The sequence below is a fragment of the Salvia hispanica genome, chromosome 1, assembly GCF_023119035.1.
Source record: "Salvia hispanica cultivar TCC Black 2014 chromosome 1, UniMelb_Shisp_WGS_1.0, whole genome shotgun sequence".
Lineage (NCBI taxonomy): Eukaryota > Viridiplantae > Streptophyta > Magnoliopsida > Lamiales > Lamiaceae > Salvia > Salvia hispanica.
In genome coordinates, this window is record NC_062965.1 from 52,447,633 (window position 1) to 52,464,862 (window position 17,230).

At 32.4% G+C, this 17,230-nt stretch overlaps 1 long non-coding RNA gene across 1 annotated transcript; it reads right to left on the minus strand.

The window, feature by feature from the left end:
• LOC125202667 lies at positions 1–1,051 on the minus strand. The gene is made up of 3 exons (XR_007173146.1): positions 982–1,051; positions 734–877; positions 1–291 (listed from the first exon to the last, which is right to left on the minus strand). It is a non-coding gene; the product is annotated as an uncharacterized LOC125202667 (long non-coding RNA).
• Positions 1,052–17,230: the final 16,179 nt, after the last annotated feature.

Below are 17,230 nucleotides of genomic sequence, written 5' to 3' on the forward strand. Positions count from 1 at the left end.
ATAGAATGATGTCATATTGTCTAAATTGATATACTTTTACAATTACGATTGATAAAACGCAAAGGCTAACATAATCATGTAAAGACTTACAACTTTATTGATTTGGAGACAAAATCTCTAAATTGATAGATATTAGAAACATGGTTAACAAAAATATAATTGCTCTTATTTTGAGTATAATTTTCACTAATTCACTGAATGTTTAATCTCAAGTAGAGCTGCAGACTTCATGCACAGCTTCATACTTATTTTGCATTTAAGTCTGGAGTCGTCACTGGTTTTGGATCTCGGCTATATGAATAACACACATAAAAATATAGAATTAAATAACAACATATACATTCAAGAGAAGAGAAATCATAATTTAAATTGCAATTTTTCTTATAACTTTCAAAATTGAAATATAAAATTATGCTACTTTTTATTTTTTCACAAATCCAACAATGATCAAAATAGTAGAGTAAATATGGCACAAAACCACGTCGTTTTAGATAAATCGACATCGTTTTGATTAACACTAAAAATAAAATGATGTCATTTTGTTGTCATATCATATTCAATTTTTGTTGTTTATTTTTTTGACAATTTTTTGATAATTGTGATAAATTGAAAAATTATGATTTAACATCACAGTTCAAAAGGTACGAGATTGATGATAAAGCCAACGAAAAATTGAGATTTGATTGACAATCATTCGTAAATTATATATTGAAAGAGCCGTCATTGAATTTACCATCAATCTTCTCAATTCCTTGGAAATCATCACAGAGGCCGTGCCTCGTTGTAAAACAAACTGCTTGTTTGTGTGTCTTTTTGCAAATAGGAACTAGATACTCGCAATCTTTATTGGTTGTGCAAAACTTTGCCGACGTGCTTGCTGTGTTTATAAAAAAAGTTAAACCGTGATATATATATAAATAAAGAAAACAAAAGAATTTTGAATGTAAAAGTGATGTTAGAGAAGTGAGAAGAGACACAAACCTATGACAATCAACATAAGGGTGACCAATAAGATGGATTTTTGAGAAGCCATGATAGTTCTTGAATTTTTTTTAGTGAAGACTGAAATACTACAGCTCTCTCTTTATACATATTACTCCCTCCATCCCATAAAGATTGTCCCATTTTTCTATTTTCGTTCGTCCCACAAAGTTTGTTCCATTTCACTTTTACCATTTTTCATAGTGGACCTCATATTCTACCAACTTATTCCTACTTACATTTTATTATAAAACTAATACATTAAAAGTAAGACCCACGTTCCACTAACTTTTTCAACTAACTTTATTACAAATTTTAAAATCCGTGCCGGATCAAAGTGAGACTATCTTTGTGGAACGGAGGGAGTAATATTCAATGGAAAATTTTGAATAATATCGTGCAAACTTTGATTTCCGTCATAATATGAGATTTTTTTACATTAATGACTAAGTTCCCCCGTTCTATTTGTAGTTGTATGTATTCTTAGCTATTTCCTTGCTACATAATTTTGATATCGTTTTTTTTTTTCACTATATTTAAATTCATCAAATACCTTTCTAGATTATAGTAAAGTATTTTTGTAAGCAAAAGTTAATAGATTCTTGAATTTTCTCGACGCACGAAGATGACTGCATAAATGCAATATGAGATGTTGCACAGGATACTTGATTGTTTAGTTTTCTCCGATTTTATGATTTCTCCATCCGACGTCATTAAATATTTTACATTTAATTTTTCGTCACTATATCATTACTAATCTCATTTTATTATTATTTTTGCTAACATCCGAACTACACAATCGATTAACTCATTTCACGCACACTTTATTATGAAATTAATATTTCTTCTGTTTCTTAAAAATCAAAACTCTTTTCATTTTGAATCGTTTCCTACAAATATAAATTCTCCATTTTAGGAAAGTTCTTTTTCTATATGAGATAAGATCTATTTTCCACTAACATACTTTTTCTTCTTATCTATTGCTTATTTACTAATTTTACATTAAACTTCGTGTTACTCTAAAAGTCCCAATTTTAGAAAACAGAGTAAGTATATAAATATGACTCACATTCTACTAATTTTTTTATTTACTTTTCTTTGTATTTCTTAAAAATTGTGTCACAGTTAAAAGTAATATATTTAATCCTCAATCAAAGTAGTATTTCGTAAGGGGGGTTCTAGACTTCTAGTTAGCATCTCTGATCAATACACTCTGTACTTATGCAAGAAGAAAAATTAACTTTTTTGTTATCCGAGCATTAACCTTTTCTCAGCCATTTAAATTATAAATTTGCTTAAATTCTAATCCATTTCATAAATTTTGGTAAAGAAATATTAAATCTTAAGTATCCTATTTAGTATGTATTAACCGTGCCCAATTTCTCGTTTCACATTTTCAAGGCCAACCTTCTCTTTTATGGCTTATCCATGTTAGCAATTACGACTATCAAATCACCATCGATTTTATCCGAATTTTACAGGTGGGTTAATTTTATAAAAAATGAAAATGTTTAATTTAATATTCTATTTTCAGAATATGATTACAGAACTTTGTTAATTTAATTACCTAATTTTTTTCATATACTCAGTTTGGATTTTGGAAATTAGTAATCTTTCAGTTTTTTTTTTTTTTTTTATTTAAATTTTGAACGTTACACGGCGTCGACTAAATAGGTGTAATCATCTAGTAACTGAACTATGCACAACATTTAAATGATAAATAGTTGTTGAACATTGCAGCAAAAAAAGGCGAGTCCGTCGCCTTGGCGGCCCCCACACTCCGGCCAGACATCATGTGAGGGGGGTTAAATCAGGGTACACAGTAGCCCGTTAAGAGGGAGGCCTTAACGCACTGGCTGCCAGAAGCCCATCTCCTAAGGCCTCACATTGTGCTTGAAAAATAGAAACAACTACACAATAATAATGTTTGAACTCAGTCTCATTGCAGCAAGATCTCCGTTGTTCAACATTGATTACACTTTTCGAAGAATCACAAGAAAGGAAGAAATATAAGGTTAGAAAAGAATCACAATCTTTCATTTTAAGCCCAAACAATCAAATCTCAGAATTGGGCCTCCCTCTAATTATTTACTGCAGCTATATAAAAAAAATAAAGAGTTGGGCTCGGATTTATCTCCTCACTCTCTTAGCCCAAGTAAACAAATCAATAGCCCAACAACAAATAAATAAAAGGGACCCACATAAGTTCCCGGCATTCCGGGGGATATGTATTCTTGAGAGGGTTGCATTAGTGCGCTAACTAATTTACAATAATAACTTGTGCTTAGTATAGTTGTGGAACTTGGTTTATCTATTTTATAAAATTGGTTATTTTGAACAATTGTCATGCTACTTAAACACTTGATGATGAACTCAGATTGAACTTCTGTGTGTTGTTAGTTTAACTAATTAGGCTGATTCTAGTTGCCGATTTATATATGCACGCTTGTATATATAGGAAAGAAAGAAAGGCTTGGGCTTGTATCATGATTTTAGAGCTTGTATCATGATTTTAGCATTTAATACAAGCTTGTAATAATCATGAGATATCACTATATGTCTATATTAAGGAAATCCCTATGGAATTGGTAGAGATTTGCAAATCCTTCCTATATGTAAATCTGAAACATGATCTCTAGCTTGATGGATTTTTGGTATTAAATGCTTATCTGATCTCACTTTTTAACTCCCCTTTCATGCACGTCTCCTTTCATTAATTGTAATAGATTAGTATTCAATTATTTTGCAATATTAAACTTTATCGGACTTTTAATGCATGTATTAGATGTTATAAACTTTTATTTTGAATTTATTCTTTTGATAGTCATTGAAAATAGTTGCGAAACAACAAACATCAGCCGCAATGTGTTTTATTCAATCTTGTAAGAATCCTTTCAAAGTTTTGGGGTCGTGACACATCTGCATGCGCCGTTTATGCATACCTTCAATCTGCAGTCGTCACTACGTCCTGACTTAACTGAATAACACACATAAAAATATAAAATTAAATTAATGAGCGTATACATTAAAGAGATGCTTGTACTTTATAATATTATTTTTTATGGACTTGTCAGTCCCATAGAATCATGAAACTGGGATATAAAATCATAAGTTTACAAATTTTCAATTGTTTAATAGTGGTCAAAATTTTAAATGACGTGGCACAAAACCACATGGTTTCATTTAAATTAGTGTAATTTTAATTAGCAATAAATATAGAATGATGTCATATTGTCTAAAACAAGTCATTACAGTATATTTTAGATTTGGACCATTTTTCGACAATTATAAAAAATTGAAAAGTTATGATTTTACTAGTCAGTTTAAAAAGTTATAAGATTGACAAAATAAAGAACAAAAAATTGTATTCGTTGATTAAATATTGAATGAGTCGTTGAATTTACCATCAATCTTCTCAGTTCCTTGCAAAACAGCGCGACCACATGTGCAATACTTATTACAAACTGGTTGTAAGTTGACTCGATGGCAATAAGACTCTAGATGGACGCAATCTTTATTGGTTTGGCAAAGCTGTGCTGATGAGCTTGCTGTTTTAATACAGAAATAAACTAAGAAATTAAGCCATGTATCATTATATACAGACAGTAAAAAAGAAGAATTTTGAATGTAATTTTGATGTTATAGAAGAGATGCTAACCCAAGGCAATTGACAAAAGGGTGATCAGCAAAATCAGTTTTTGGGAAGCCATGATAGTTCTTGAATTTCTTTTTTTTTTGTTTTATTACTATATTTGTTGTTCTAGTGAGGCCTCAACAACTCTCTTTATATAGACATTTTACTAATATTAAATGAAAAATTTTGAATACAAAATTCGAGTTCCATCACATGGCAATTTTGTTTAGTGATAGGATATTGATGACTAATTTTCCCCATTCTATTTGTGGCAATATGTATTAATGACTAATTTCCTCCATTTTATTTGTGGCAATATGTATTAATGGCTATTTTCCTTGCTACATAATGTTCATATTGTTTTTACACTGTATGGAAATTCAGAAAAATACTTTTGGACTATAGTCAATAATTTTTGTAAGCAAGGTTTGGTAAATTTAACTAAGATCATTTCATTAAATTGAGCCAATTAATTAAACTAATGAGAGAAAAAAGATGAAAGAGATATATTTTGCAATTATGATTGATAAAACACAATGAATAATATAATCATATAACGACTAACTACAAATTTATTGATTTGGAGACAATCTCTAAATTGATAGATATTAGAAACATGGTCAATAATTTGCTCTTATTTTGAGTACAATTTTTTCCAACTCATTGAATGTTTACTCTCAAGTACAGCTGCAGACGCCGTTCATGCATGGCTTCGTACTCCCTCTGTTCCACAAAAGATGTAACAATTGTGGAACGACACGAGACTTTAGGTGGTTTTATTTTGTATATTAGTTGAAAAGAGAAAATTTAATATTTATATTATTATGAGAGGGAACTTTTTCTAAGTATGAAAATGTTACATCTTTAGTGGGACAAACTAAAAATGAAAATAAGATATCTTTTATGGGACGGAGGGAGTACTATTTTGCATTTTAGTTTACAAGTCATCACTGCTTTTGCATCTCAGCTATGTGAATAACACACATAAAAATATCGAATTCAGCAATAAACATATACATTTAAAAGAAATCATAATTTAAATTACAATTTTTCTCTGACTTTTGGTTAGTCCTATAGCTTTTAAAATTGAAACATAAAATTATTGTAACTTTTTAACTTTTCACAATTTTCCAACAATTATCAAAATTGTAAATGATATGGCACAAAGCCAAGCCGTTTTCGATAACAATAAAGATATGCAACCAAATTTTGTACAACCAAATTTTGGTTTATTTGAGAAAAAATGTAATTTATTTATACATTTAATTAAAAAATATAGACATATACATAGTATAGGGAACGTTCATAATATTATATGGTATTTGTGTATAATTTTTTAAATTTTTTTGAATTATAAAATATAATTAATGCATATTTTATTTCAAATTTGAAAAATAATAGAGAAATAATTCAAATATAAAAATAAAAAATTGAAAATGAGGCTAAAAAATAATAAAGTGTTTTTCATTTGTTAACTAACTATATTTATTATTTTAATATTTAATTAACACATTAAAATTACTAATATAATCAAAATTTGGTTGTACAAAATTTGGTTGTTTATCATTACTCTTTTGATAAATCGACGTTGTTTTGATCAACACTAGAAATACAATGATGTCATTTTTTTGTGGCATCATATTTAATTTTTGTTGTATTAATTCTGATTTTCAAAAATTTTGGTAAATGCGAAAAATTGAAAATTTAAGATTTTAAATTACAGTTCAAAAGGTACGTGATTGCGAAAAAGTCAATGAAATATTGTGATTTGATTGACAATCATTCGTTCATTAAATATTGAGAGAGTCGTCAATGATTTACCATCAATCTTTTCAGTTCCTTGCAAATCATCATAGAGGCAACGATTTACTACTTTGTTATTTAAACGACTATATTTATTTTTCAATATACTCATTTTGGAAATTAATAATCTTTCACTTTTTTTTTTTGTATTTAAAATTTGAACGTTACATGACGTACATTTAATAGGTCTAACCCTCTAGTTACTGAACTATGCACAACATTTAAATGATAAATACTTGCAAAACATTGATTACAATTTTCCAAGAATCACAAGAAAACAAGAAATAAATGGCTAGAGAATGAGAGATATTAACGTTCACACAACTCAAAATGGTATCATAATTAAGTTGAATTTGTTGTATTAAGAAATAAGAGTCTTGTTTGATTCAAACACTACGACATGGAAAAAGAACCAAACGAAGAAAAATATATGAAGGAGCTTATAGCATGCCACACGTGATAATAACTCGGTTACCAATGATTGAAGGTCAAAAAAGTTAGATTTGGAAACGCATAGCTCTTTGTTGCAAGTTAGGACAAGATACTTTGAACAAAACTAGTTCCAAAATTTCAAGTGGTAAAATTATATTGTACAAACATCTAGTATCTTGAACAACTTGAATCTATGGCATGTATTGGACCATATAGTTGTGGTGAGGACCATGATTAAGGAGAGAACATACAGTGTGTATGTGCAATCACTTGTTTAATGAATCGCATGTTTATTTCAAGGTTAATAAAGTGTTATAATTCGAGTCCATGTCACGCGACCTTAAAATTTCTGTTTATTTGCCTATAGAAAAGGTTTGGAATTGGCATAAACCTCTAATTTTTCGTATCATAATCCCAATTTCGTAAAACATGTAAAAATTTGATCTTGCTAGCTTTCTTATGCAACAAGTGCGCGCACGAAACTTATTCCTCGAGAGCATAGATTCTTAATTTGATTCTAACAAATCAAGATGGTATCCACGAGAGAGCTCCATCGAGCAATCGACCTTCATATATTAGTTTGTCTTCATTTATTGCTCCATATATAATTATGTATGAGTCATTTAATAAGATTATTTAGTAAATGAATGTAGACCAATTAAAATTACAAAAAAAAAAAATGAATTAAAATTCGGTACATCCTTACCTATTTATTTTACACTCAATATTTTAATTATGGGATTCCACAAGTTAGAATTTCTTTTACAATCAAAATTTTAAATCCCGGCTATATTTAAAACAACAAGGTATAATAGTACTCCCTCCGTCCCAAGGTATTAGACCAACTTTCCTTTTTGGGATGTCCCAACATATTAGACTCATTTCTTTTTTTAGCAAAAAGCATCTATCTTATTTTATTCTCTACCTACTTTTTTCTCTCTTCTCTCCTCTACTTTTTCTCTCTCTCATACTTTACTCTCTTCACTTTAACTATTTAAATATCAATTCCTTAAATCATGTGTCCAAAAGAAGTGAGTCTAATACTCCGAGATGGAGGGAGTAGTAAAAAGTAAAATTTGGCGGTCCGGACACGTTGTACTATGGTGTATCAACTATCAAGCTAATCACGATTGCGTAAAGAAGAAAAATGTAGGAAAGAGATAGATTTTTGCAACTGATCATCTGATGATAAAACAAACATAATCATATGATGACACACAAATTTATTGATTTGGAGACATAATCTCCAATCTATTCATTTATTGATCGATATTAGAAACACCATTGGTTAACATAACATTATAACTACCCTTATTTTTAAGAAAATTTTCTCTAACTCTCTTTATGCATACCTTCTTCATACCAATTTTGCATTCTGATCCGCAGTCTTCCATGCTTCTGACTTTACTGAATAACACACATAAAATTATAGAATTAAAATAGTTAACATATATATTAAAGAGGGGGTGCGTTATATTGCTAATTATTTAAGTTGCTAACTCTGCTAACTCATCAATGCAGTATATTAAAAATGTCAACGCGATGACATTAAAATGTCAACACATAATATCAACTCGTTATATTGAAGTTCAACAAAACCATGTGCTGACATTTTAATGTCATCGTGTTGACATTTTTAATACATTGCGTTGATGAGTTAGCAAGTTAGCAACTTAAGAAAGTTAGCAATTGATCACATCCCTATTAAAGAGATACTTGTAATTTATATTATTACTTTTATGGACTTGTCAGTCCCATAAACTCATGAAACTTGAATATAAAATCATGATTTTACAAATTTTAGCAATTGTTTAACAGTTGTCAAAAATTTTAATGACGTGGCACAAAATTACATGATTTCAGTTAAATCAGTGTAATTTTATTTAGCACTCAAAATAGAATGACGTCATATTGTCTAAAACCGGTCATTATATCTTAGATTTGGACCATTTTGGACAATTATAAAAAATTGAAAAGTTATGATTTTACTAATCAGTTTCAAAATCACAAGATTGGCGACATAAATGAGTCGTTGAATTTACCATCAATCTTCTTAGTTCCTTGCAAAACAGTGAGACCACAGGTGCAATACTTATTACAAACTGCTTGTAATTTGATCCGATGGCAATAAGACCCTAGATGGGCGCAATCTTTATTGGTTATACAAGGCTGTGCTGATGAGCTTGCTGTTTTAATAAAGTAATAAACAAAGAAATTAAGCCATGTATCATGATATATAGATAGTAAAAAAAAGAATTTTGAATGTAATTTTGATGTTAAAGAAGAGATGCTAACCCAAGGCAATTGACAGAAGGGGGGGGCAGCCCCCCGGGTGGGGGGCCCAAAGGGGCCCCCCTAGCCGGGTGACCGGTTGCATCCGAAAATAAAATTTCCGAAAGTAAAAGGACTAAATTGCAATTTTGGAAACCTTTGAAATTCGGTTATTTTGGCCCTCTCCCCCCAAATTGCAATGTTTCATTCCCGTTTCATCTTCTTCTTCTTGATCATTTTCTAGTTCAATGATTTATCAAAAATACAAACATTTTATCTTCTAATACTAAATTTTATCCGATCAAACATTTTGGTTGAACCCGGAATTTATTTGATCCCAAAGTGATAAACCCCGACTTTGGGTATCCCATTTTGTTTTTCTTGTTTTTATCTCCCCAAATAGTCGGCCCTTGGTTTTGCATTTGGCTATCTGAATAACTCCCACATAAAAAAAATTAACGACATATACGTTTAAGAGAAGAGAAATCTTTAAATTTTAAAATTTCAATTTTTCTTTTTAACTTTTTTTTAAAAAGAAATATAAAAATAACTTTTACTTTTTTTACAAATTTCCAACAATGATAAAAACAGTACAAAAATGATATGGCACAAAACCACGTCGTTTTTGATAAATCGACATTGTTTTTATCAACATTAAAAATAAAATGATGTCATTTTTTTGTCATATCATATTGAATTTTTGTTGTATTATTATTTTTACAATATTTTGATAATTGTGAAAAATTGAAAATTATGATTCAAAAAATCACTTTCAAAAAATACAAGATTGATGAAAAAAACCAACGAAAAATTGTGATTTGATTGACAATCATTCGTAAATTATATATTAAAGAGTCGTCAATGAATTTACTATCAATCTTTTCAAATTCCTTTTAAATCATCAAAAGGCAAAGTCGCGTTGTAAAACAAACTGCTTGTTGGTGTGTCTTTTCGCATATAGGAACTAGATACTCGCAATCTTTATTGGTTTAAAAACTTTTGACGTGCTTGGGTTTTAAAAAAAAAATTAAACCGTGATACATAGCTAAGAAAACAAAAAAATTTTTGAAGTAAAAGTGATGTTAGAGAAGTAAGAAGAGACACAAATAACAATCTTTGGGTGAAAAAGATATTTGAGAACCCTGATGGTTCTTGAATTTTTTAGTGAAGATTGAAATACTACAACCCCTTTATATATATTTTTATAATATTAAATGGAAAATTTTTAATAATATCTAAAAAAGTTTAAGTCATGATAGAGATTTTTTTTATGACAAATATTAATGATAAATTCCCACATTCTATTTGTAGTTAGAATATATTAATGGCTCTTTCCTCCTACATAATTTTGATATCGAGTTTATCCAAATTTTTACAGGGGGGGTTAAATTTTTAAAAAAATATGAAATTTTTTAATTTAATACTGTATTCTTTTTTTCAAATCTAGTGAAACTAATAGAATGATTATAGTACTATTTTTGTTTTTTTAAAACGACTATATTTTTTTTTCAAAAACTCTTTTTTAAAAATTAATAATCTTTCAGTTTTTTTATTTAAATTTTAAACGTTTGCATGCGTCCACTAAATTGGTGTAAAACGAAATTTTAAATTTTTTATTTAAATAGTAAAATTTAAAGGGATTTCATTTTTTTTCCATATTTTTGTTTTCTTTTCCATAATTTTTGTTTTTTTTTTCCATTTCTTTGTTTTTTTCTTCCCCTTATCTTCGTTTTTTTTGTTCATTAAGTTAGTTATTAGCATTATAAATGGGACCTATTGTAATCAAATCAACCCAATAGAATATCAATATTATCGTTCATTTTGTTCCCCTAAGGAGAAAATGGAAAGGTTTGAGGGGCCCCTTCCCTAAAAAACATTTTTGATCCCCCGATTTTATTTAAAGCGATCAGCCCGATAGGAAGTTTATCCATCAAATTGGTGCTTTCATCACGATTTTCCCCCCAAAACCCCCGATCAACCACAACTTTTGTTAACCCCGATCGAACACAACTATTTGCTGCCCGACGGAATCCACCGCGCAAACCAATGGCCCCCCCTGATCGATCCTTTTTGGGCCCGACGGGAATCCACCCGCGACAACAACTAGTTTACCATCTCAAAACCCAAACTGCGCCGCTGCCCCACGGAAGATGTTCCGGCCCCCGATTTGGTTTGCCGAGTTCCCACCTTGAGGACAAGGTGGATTTCAACCGTGGGTGGTTGATACGAGTATTAGCATTATTTAGGGGATTCAAATTAGGGTTTGTATATCTTTTCCATGTCTTTGTTTTCTTGTTCATTAAGTTAATTATTAGCATTATAAATAGGACCTATTGTAATCAAATCAATCAATAGAATATCAATATTATCGTTCATTTTGTTCCCCTAAGTGAGAAAACCGTCGTGCTGGGCGGGCACTTGTCAGACAAGCATTTATCGATCGCGATCTACAAACGCGATCAGTCCGATAGGAGGTTTATCCTATCAGTATAAACCATGCACAACATTTAAAAGATAAATACTTGTACAACTTTGATTACATTTTTCCCAAGAATCACAAGAAAGGAAGAAATAAATAAAGGGGTAGAGAACGAAAGATACTAACGTTCACACAGCTCAAAATAGAATCATAATTAAGTAGAATTTGTAGTATTAAGAAACAAGAGTCTTGTTTGATTCAAACACTACTCGACATGGGAAAAGAACCAAACGAAGAAAAACCCATGAATGAGCTTATAACATGCCCACAGCGATTACAGAAAATGACTTAAAAACACATATGACTCAATTACAAATGGGCGTCGTCTTACCCTTTTGATCTTTTATTTTTTTGAAAATGAAAAATGAAAAATGAATATAGGATGTTAGCATATATATATATATAAATATTATAAACATGTATATTGTCATATGGGCATAAACGTGCTCGAAAAATTATGAAATTTGGTCAAATTCTTATCCATCTTAAAACACACATCAAGAAAAGAAGGGCCTACACTTCTCATAATCAAAACATCAAAAAACATGAGTTGAACATACTGTCAAAAGTAACTATCCAGCTACTATGCTGAACCTTCGTTTAGTTTAGATATATTAGGTTTTCATATCTTTTCATATATTTTTCTTGTTCATTAAGTTAGGGTAGTAGTTCTCCTATTATAAATAGGATATATTATTATCTTGTTATTCATTCAACCAATTAATGGAATCAGTATTTCGTCCAACTTGGCTTGAATCACAAATCAATTGCTGCCGGCGGGAATACTCCGCGCTCAGCCCGTTTGCCGCGACCCTCACGGGCCCCGGGTTTATCCGTATTTATCTCTCCGCCGACCCTAACGGGGGCGGTTCTCTTTATATTGTTATTTTCCGTTTTATCGGTTCGTTAGGGAAATTTAGGTTCCTAACATACTATCACAATCCTAAGACATTTCAAGGCATTATCCTCCACATCAACAAATATATCAGAGGTTGGACGAAACTTGAACATTAATTAGATGTCAAATTCTCATAATTAGGAGTAAGAAAAAGAGCAGACAACAACCTAAAACACAAATACAACAATAAGATACATATAACCATAACGCATCAAGTTTAAATCACAAGCACGAGCATTTTAGGTAAGGAATAAACCATTTTTGAACACAAAATATTAATCATGCTTATGAAAGCTCAAGGGGATTTAAACCTTTTCTGCATCTAAAATTCTTACAACAATTTCTACATACTAGCAAGTATTCTGTTGGTCTTTTTGAACTGTAATTGTGAAAAACATACCTAAAATCTATAGCCACAACATAAACCCACACTGATCTCTCATTGCAAGAATTCCTCAATGTGAATCTCTATAAACATCATAGAAAGAGGTTGAAATCCTATTATACAAATGTGATGATGGTATACTGTATACATACACATTATCAATCTAATATAAAAACAAAATAATCAAGAATCAAGTAATAATCCCTTCTCTTTTGCTACATTAATCGATAAATAAACATATAAATATATTCTCCCCTTTTGAAAATGAGCTTATTGATGAACTTCGACTAACGAAAACGCATCAACTGATCCACATAGAATCAAAACAAAGTGAAAATCATGCATAACACGGCTTGAACTACATGTATGTTTTCATACAAATCTAACTGACAACAGTTTCGGTTACAAACATAAATCACCGTCTAGGTTTCATGATCCTCAGCAAACTCCAACAATTCACAATCCTTAGATTCGGGAAAACACACTGCACGCGCAGTAATAGAAACCACCAAACCACACACTAGCAAAAAAAAAGAGCAGCTAACAACTTAAAACACACGCCCCTACGATAATATATAACAAAAACACATCGTCAAGTTTAAATCACAAACACATGCATTATAGGTAAGAAATAAGTGAATTTATAAAGTTAGTGCAAATTATATGAAGTAGGGAGGCTAACCTGTTAACCAAGCAAAAGATTCTGGCTACGACTTCTCAGCTAACAAAAAGAAGAGTAGCTACGAACTGTAAACAAAGATTCCGGTAACTGATTGGCAGAGCTTACCCCGCCATGGGATTGCACTCAATTAATTCAATTGCATGCATTTCAGATTTATATCTTGCTCTACCATATTTCCATTCGAGTTGCTGTAACTTGTAGCAATGCTGTAAACTTAGGAGTTTAAGATTTGAGAGGCTTCGCCCTTTTAAACGCTCCATCGCACCAAATCAGTGTCTTGAATTACAAGTGTCTCAAGTTTTGAAAAAACACCCAATGACTATATTCACTCTGGCCCTCGGGAAAGGGATAGTCATGTAAGAAAAACTCCCTTGAGATTTGGTAGCACGAACCAATGTCATTCAAGTGCTGCCATGAACACCCAGTGCCACCCAATTTCAACAATGTCAGACTTGATGGGAACATTTTTAAAAAGGGAAACCCCATACTCAAACATCATCTCAGGGTTCACTACAAGAAATTTAAGTGCCTCCAAATGAAGGAGTTCTTGAGATATATAATCCAATCCACTCAATGGGTCGTCATTATTGTCGTCAGCATAAGGTTCCCAACTCCATAATAATTAGTAATGACTTCAAATTGGGGATTCTTCTGAGAACTTTTCTAGTGCAACTCTTCGTACTAACACCAGAAAGAGTGTGGAGTTTGTCCAAAGTAGTATCACCATTAGAGATTGGTAGGTCTCTTCCAGTGACATCAATCATATTAGTTCTTGCATGTCCCACATTTCCATCGGCAAATATGACACAACTCCACGCTTTTTAATGTTCTCATGGGATTTGATAAGAAACACTTGAAGTTGAAAAAGGTTGGATATGGAAGATGGGATCTCTCTGGTGCAAGTTAGGGCAAGATACGTCAAACAAACTAGTCTGAAAATTTCAAGTGGGAAATGGTAGAACCGGACTTGGTAAGCATCTAATACCCTGAGCAGCTTGAAATTCATGGCAAGTATTGGCACCGGATAGTGATGGTAAGGACCAAAACAAAGCAAAGAACGGACGGTGGATGCGCCATCATACGTTATTGAGCGAAGCACTTGTTCAAAGGCAAACAACATGTGATCATTGGTACACAACCGACGTTGGTCTTTCAAAACATCATGCCAACTTTGTAAGACATGCAGAAACTTGATCTTACTTGATTCTTTCTACACAAGTGCTGCCAACATGAATGCACGGGACTGTGGCCTTGAAAACCAAGATTTTGTATCTAATCTAAACAGAAAAAGATGATAATAGCTTGCAAGCCTTTCCAAGCAAAATTCAGCAAAAAGGCTCCTTAGTCTGTTTTAGACTATGTTCTAGAAACCCTTCAGCATGCAACAAGGAGAACATGTGATTTTGTTCGATATTTTTGTACGGATGGAAAGCTCCAATATAGAGAAAAACCATTTTTAGATATTGAGGTAAGTATTCATAGCTTGGTAAAAGTACCTCATATATTTTACTATATGCATCCACGAAAACTGAATTATGTTTTTTCCAGCTACGGAGCCCAGATTGGGGTCTTTTCTTCATTGGATAGGAGCTCGGCAACTGTGACTATCATAAGTGGAAGACCTTCACATTTTTTGGCAATCTTTTCTCCCAATTTCTCAGGTGGGAAGGGAAACCATATTTACCAAACACCTTCTCGCCAAGTAATTCCTTACTTTCTTCGAAAGTCAACAATCGTACTATGACATGATGCGAAGATTCTTCAATTCCTAGCCTGCTTGTAACCAAGATTCGGACATTATCATGTGGCAAGTAATCAATTATATCTGTGTCCCATTCCATACATCATCTAACACAATGAGACATTTCTTATCCTTCAATCTCTTTTCCAAGAGTTCTTCCACCTCGTCATCATTATTGTCTGCTGGAGTAAGCATTTGGTTGCGAATGTTTTGATCCACTTGAGCTAGAATACATCGTAATATTTCATTGATTCCACATTTTCTTCCCACTTTCACCCATGCTCGAAAGTCGAAATGTCTCTGAATGGTTGGATCTTCAAATGCTTTCTTTGCAAGAGTTGTCTTTCCAACCCCTGCCATCCCATAACTAATAGCCAATCCTTTTCATCTACACATCTTTTATCAACTTCAATTTCTGCAAGAAGATAATCCCTTACTTGTCCAAATTCATCAGATAATCCAACCATATTAGAGTTGATTCTATGGCAATCAATTCTTGTGGAAAGAGTACACCTTTTTCTTCAGGCATATTCAACCGTTCAATATCATACTCTGCCTCCATCACCGTCACTGTCTCGATGAAGCTATCAACACTCTGCCGCAGACTCTGCAGATCCACAGAGAAAGATAAGAGATCTCCCAAACCCTTCTGATTGAGCACCTTCACACAAGTAATTTCTCACGTTCTTCTTCATTCAGCAAACATACTACTTGAAATGGAGACCCTTTAACTCCTAGCAATCTTGAAGTGACATTCCATTAGATCTTAGCCTACTTGTAAGCAAGATTTGAATATTCTCCTTTGGCAATCTATCCATTAGCCGTTTGTCCCATTCCCATCATCGTCCATCACAAGGAGACACTTCTTATTCTTCAATCTCTCTTTCAAGACTCCAACTAAAATATCGATGCCATCATCGTCATCTCCTTGGTTAAGCACTTGGTGGCGAATGTTGGGATCCAGTTGAGCTAGAATGCGTCGTAAAGTTTTGGAATCACATTTTCCGCCCCTTTACCATGCTCGAAGCTCGAAATGTCTCGAATAGTTGGATCGTCAAATCTTTCTTCGCCGAGTTGTCTTTCCAACCCCTGCCACCCCAATCACTGATAGCCAATTGAAATTGCCACGATCTTGTACAAGAATCAAATCCTTGACTCGTTCAAATTCATCAGATAATCCAATTCTCAGAGTTGATTCCACCGAAATCAATCCTTGAGGAAACAGGTTCGCCTTCTTCTTCAGGCATATTCTCCAGCTGAACTTTGTACCCGCTCCGTCATCGTCACTCTCTCGACCAAGCAATCAACACTCTGCCGACGACTCTGCATATCTGCTAAGAAAGACAAGTGATCTCTCTCTTTGAGCTGTAGAAGAATCTGATTTGTGTAATGGGATTCGAGTAAATCTTGAATTTCCATACAACCTCTTTGATTCGTTCATCCACAACATTCACCTCCGTCCTGATCTTGCAGTAGCTCGTCTCATCCAGCTTTAGTAAAACTTTCTGCAAGCGAACCATGGCCTCATACGCTCGTTGTAAGATTTGTTGAGAGGGATGAACCAAACGAAATCGAGGGAAAAGCAGAATACGATGAATCGTGTACTTAAGAGAAGTGGCTGCACCATAAGCCGCCATCTCGGAGTAGAGTTGCGGTGGTGAAGCCGGAGAACAGGATTTGTCAACGGCGTTAGGTGGTGGTTCCGAATTAAATATGCGTCAACTCTAATACAACAACTATTAATCTTAAAAATATTCTTTCCAAACCAATAAAAATAAATCTCTTACTAAAAATTTTATGAGAACGAAAGCATTGAACAATGACGGAATCAGAAATTTTAAGAAACGGGGCTGAAATTTAGTAAAGCAGTGCAGTGCCGACATCCCATTTATTTTAGGAACTTTCTTTCCCTCTTATGATATGA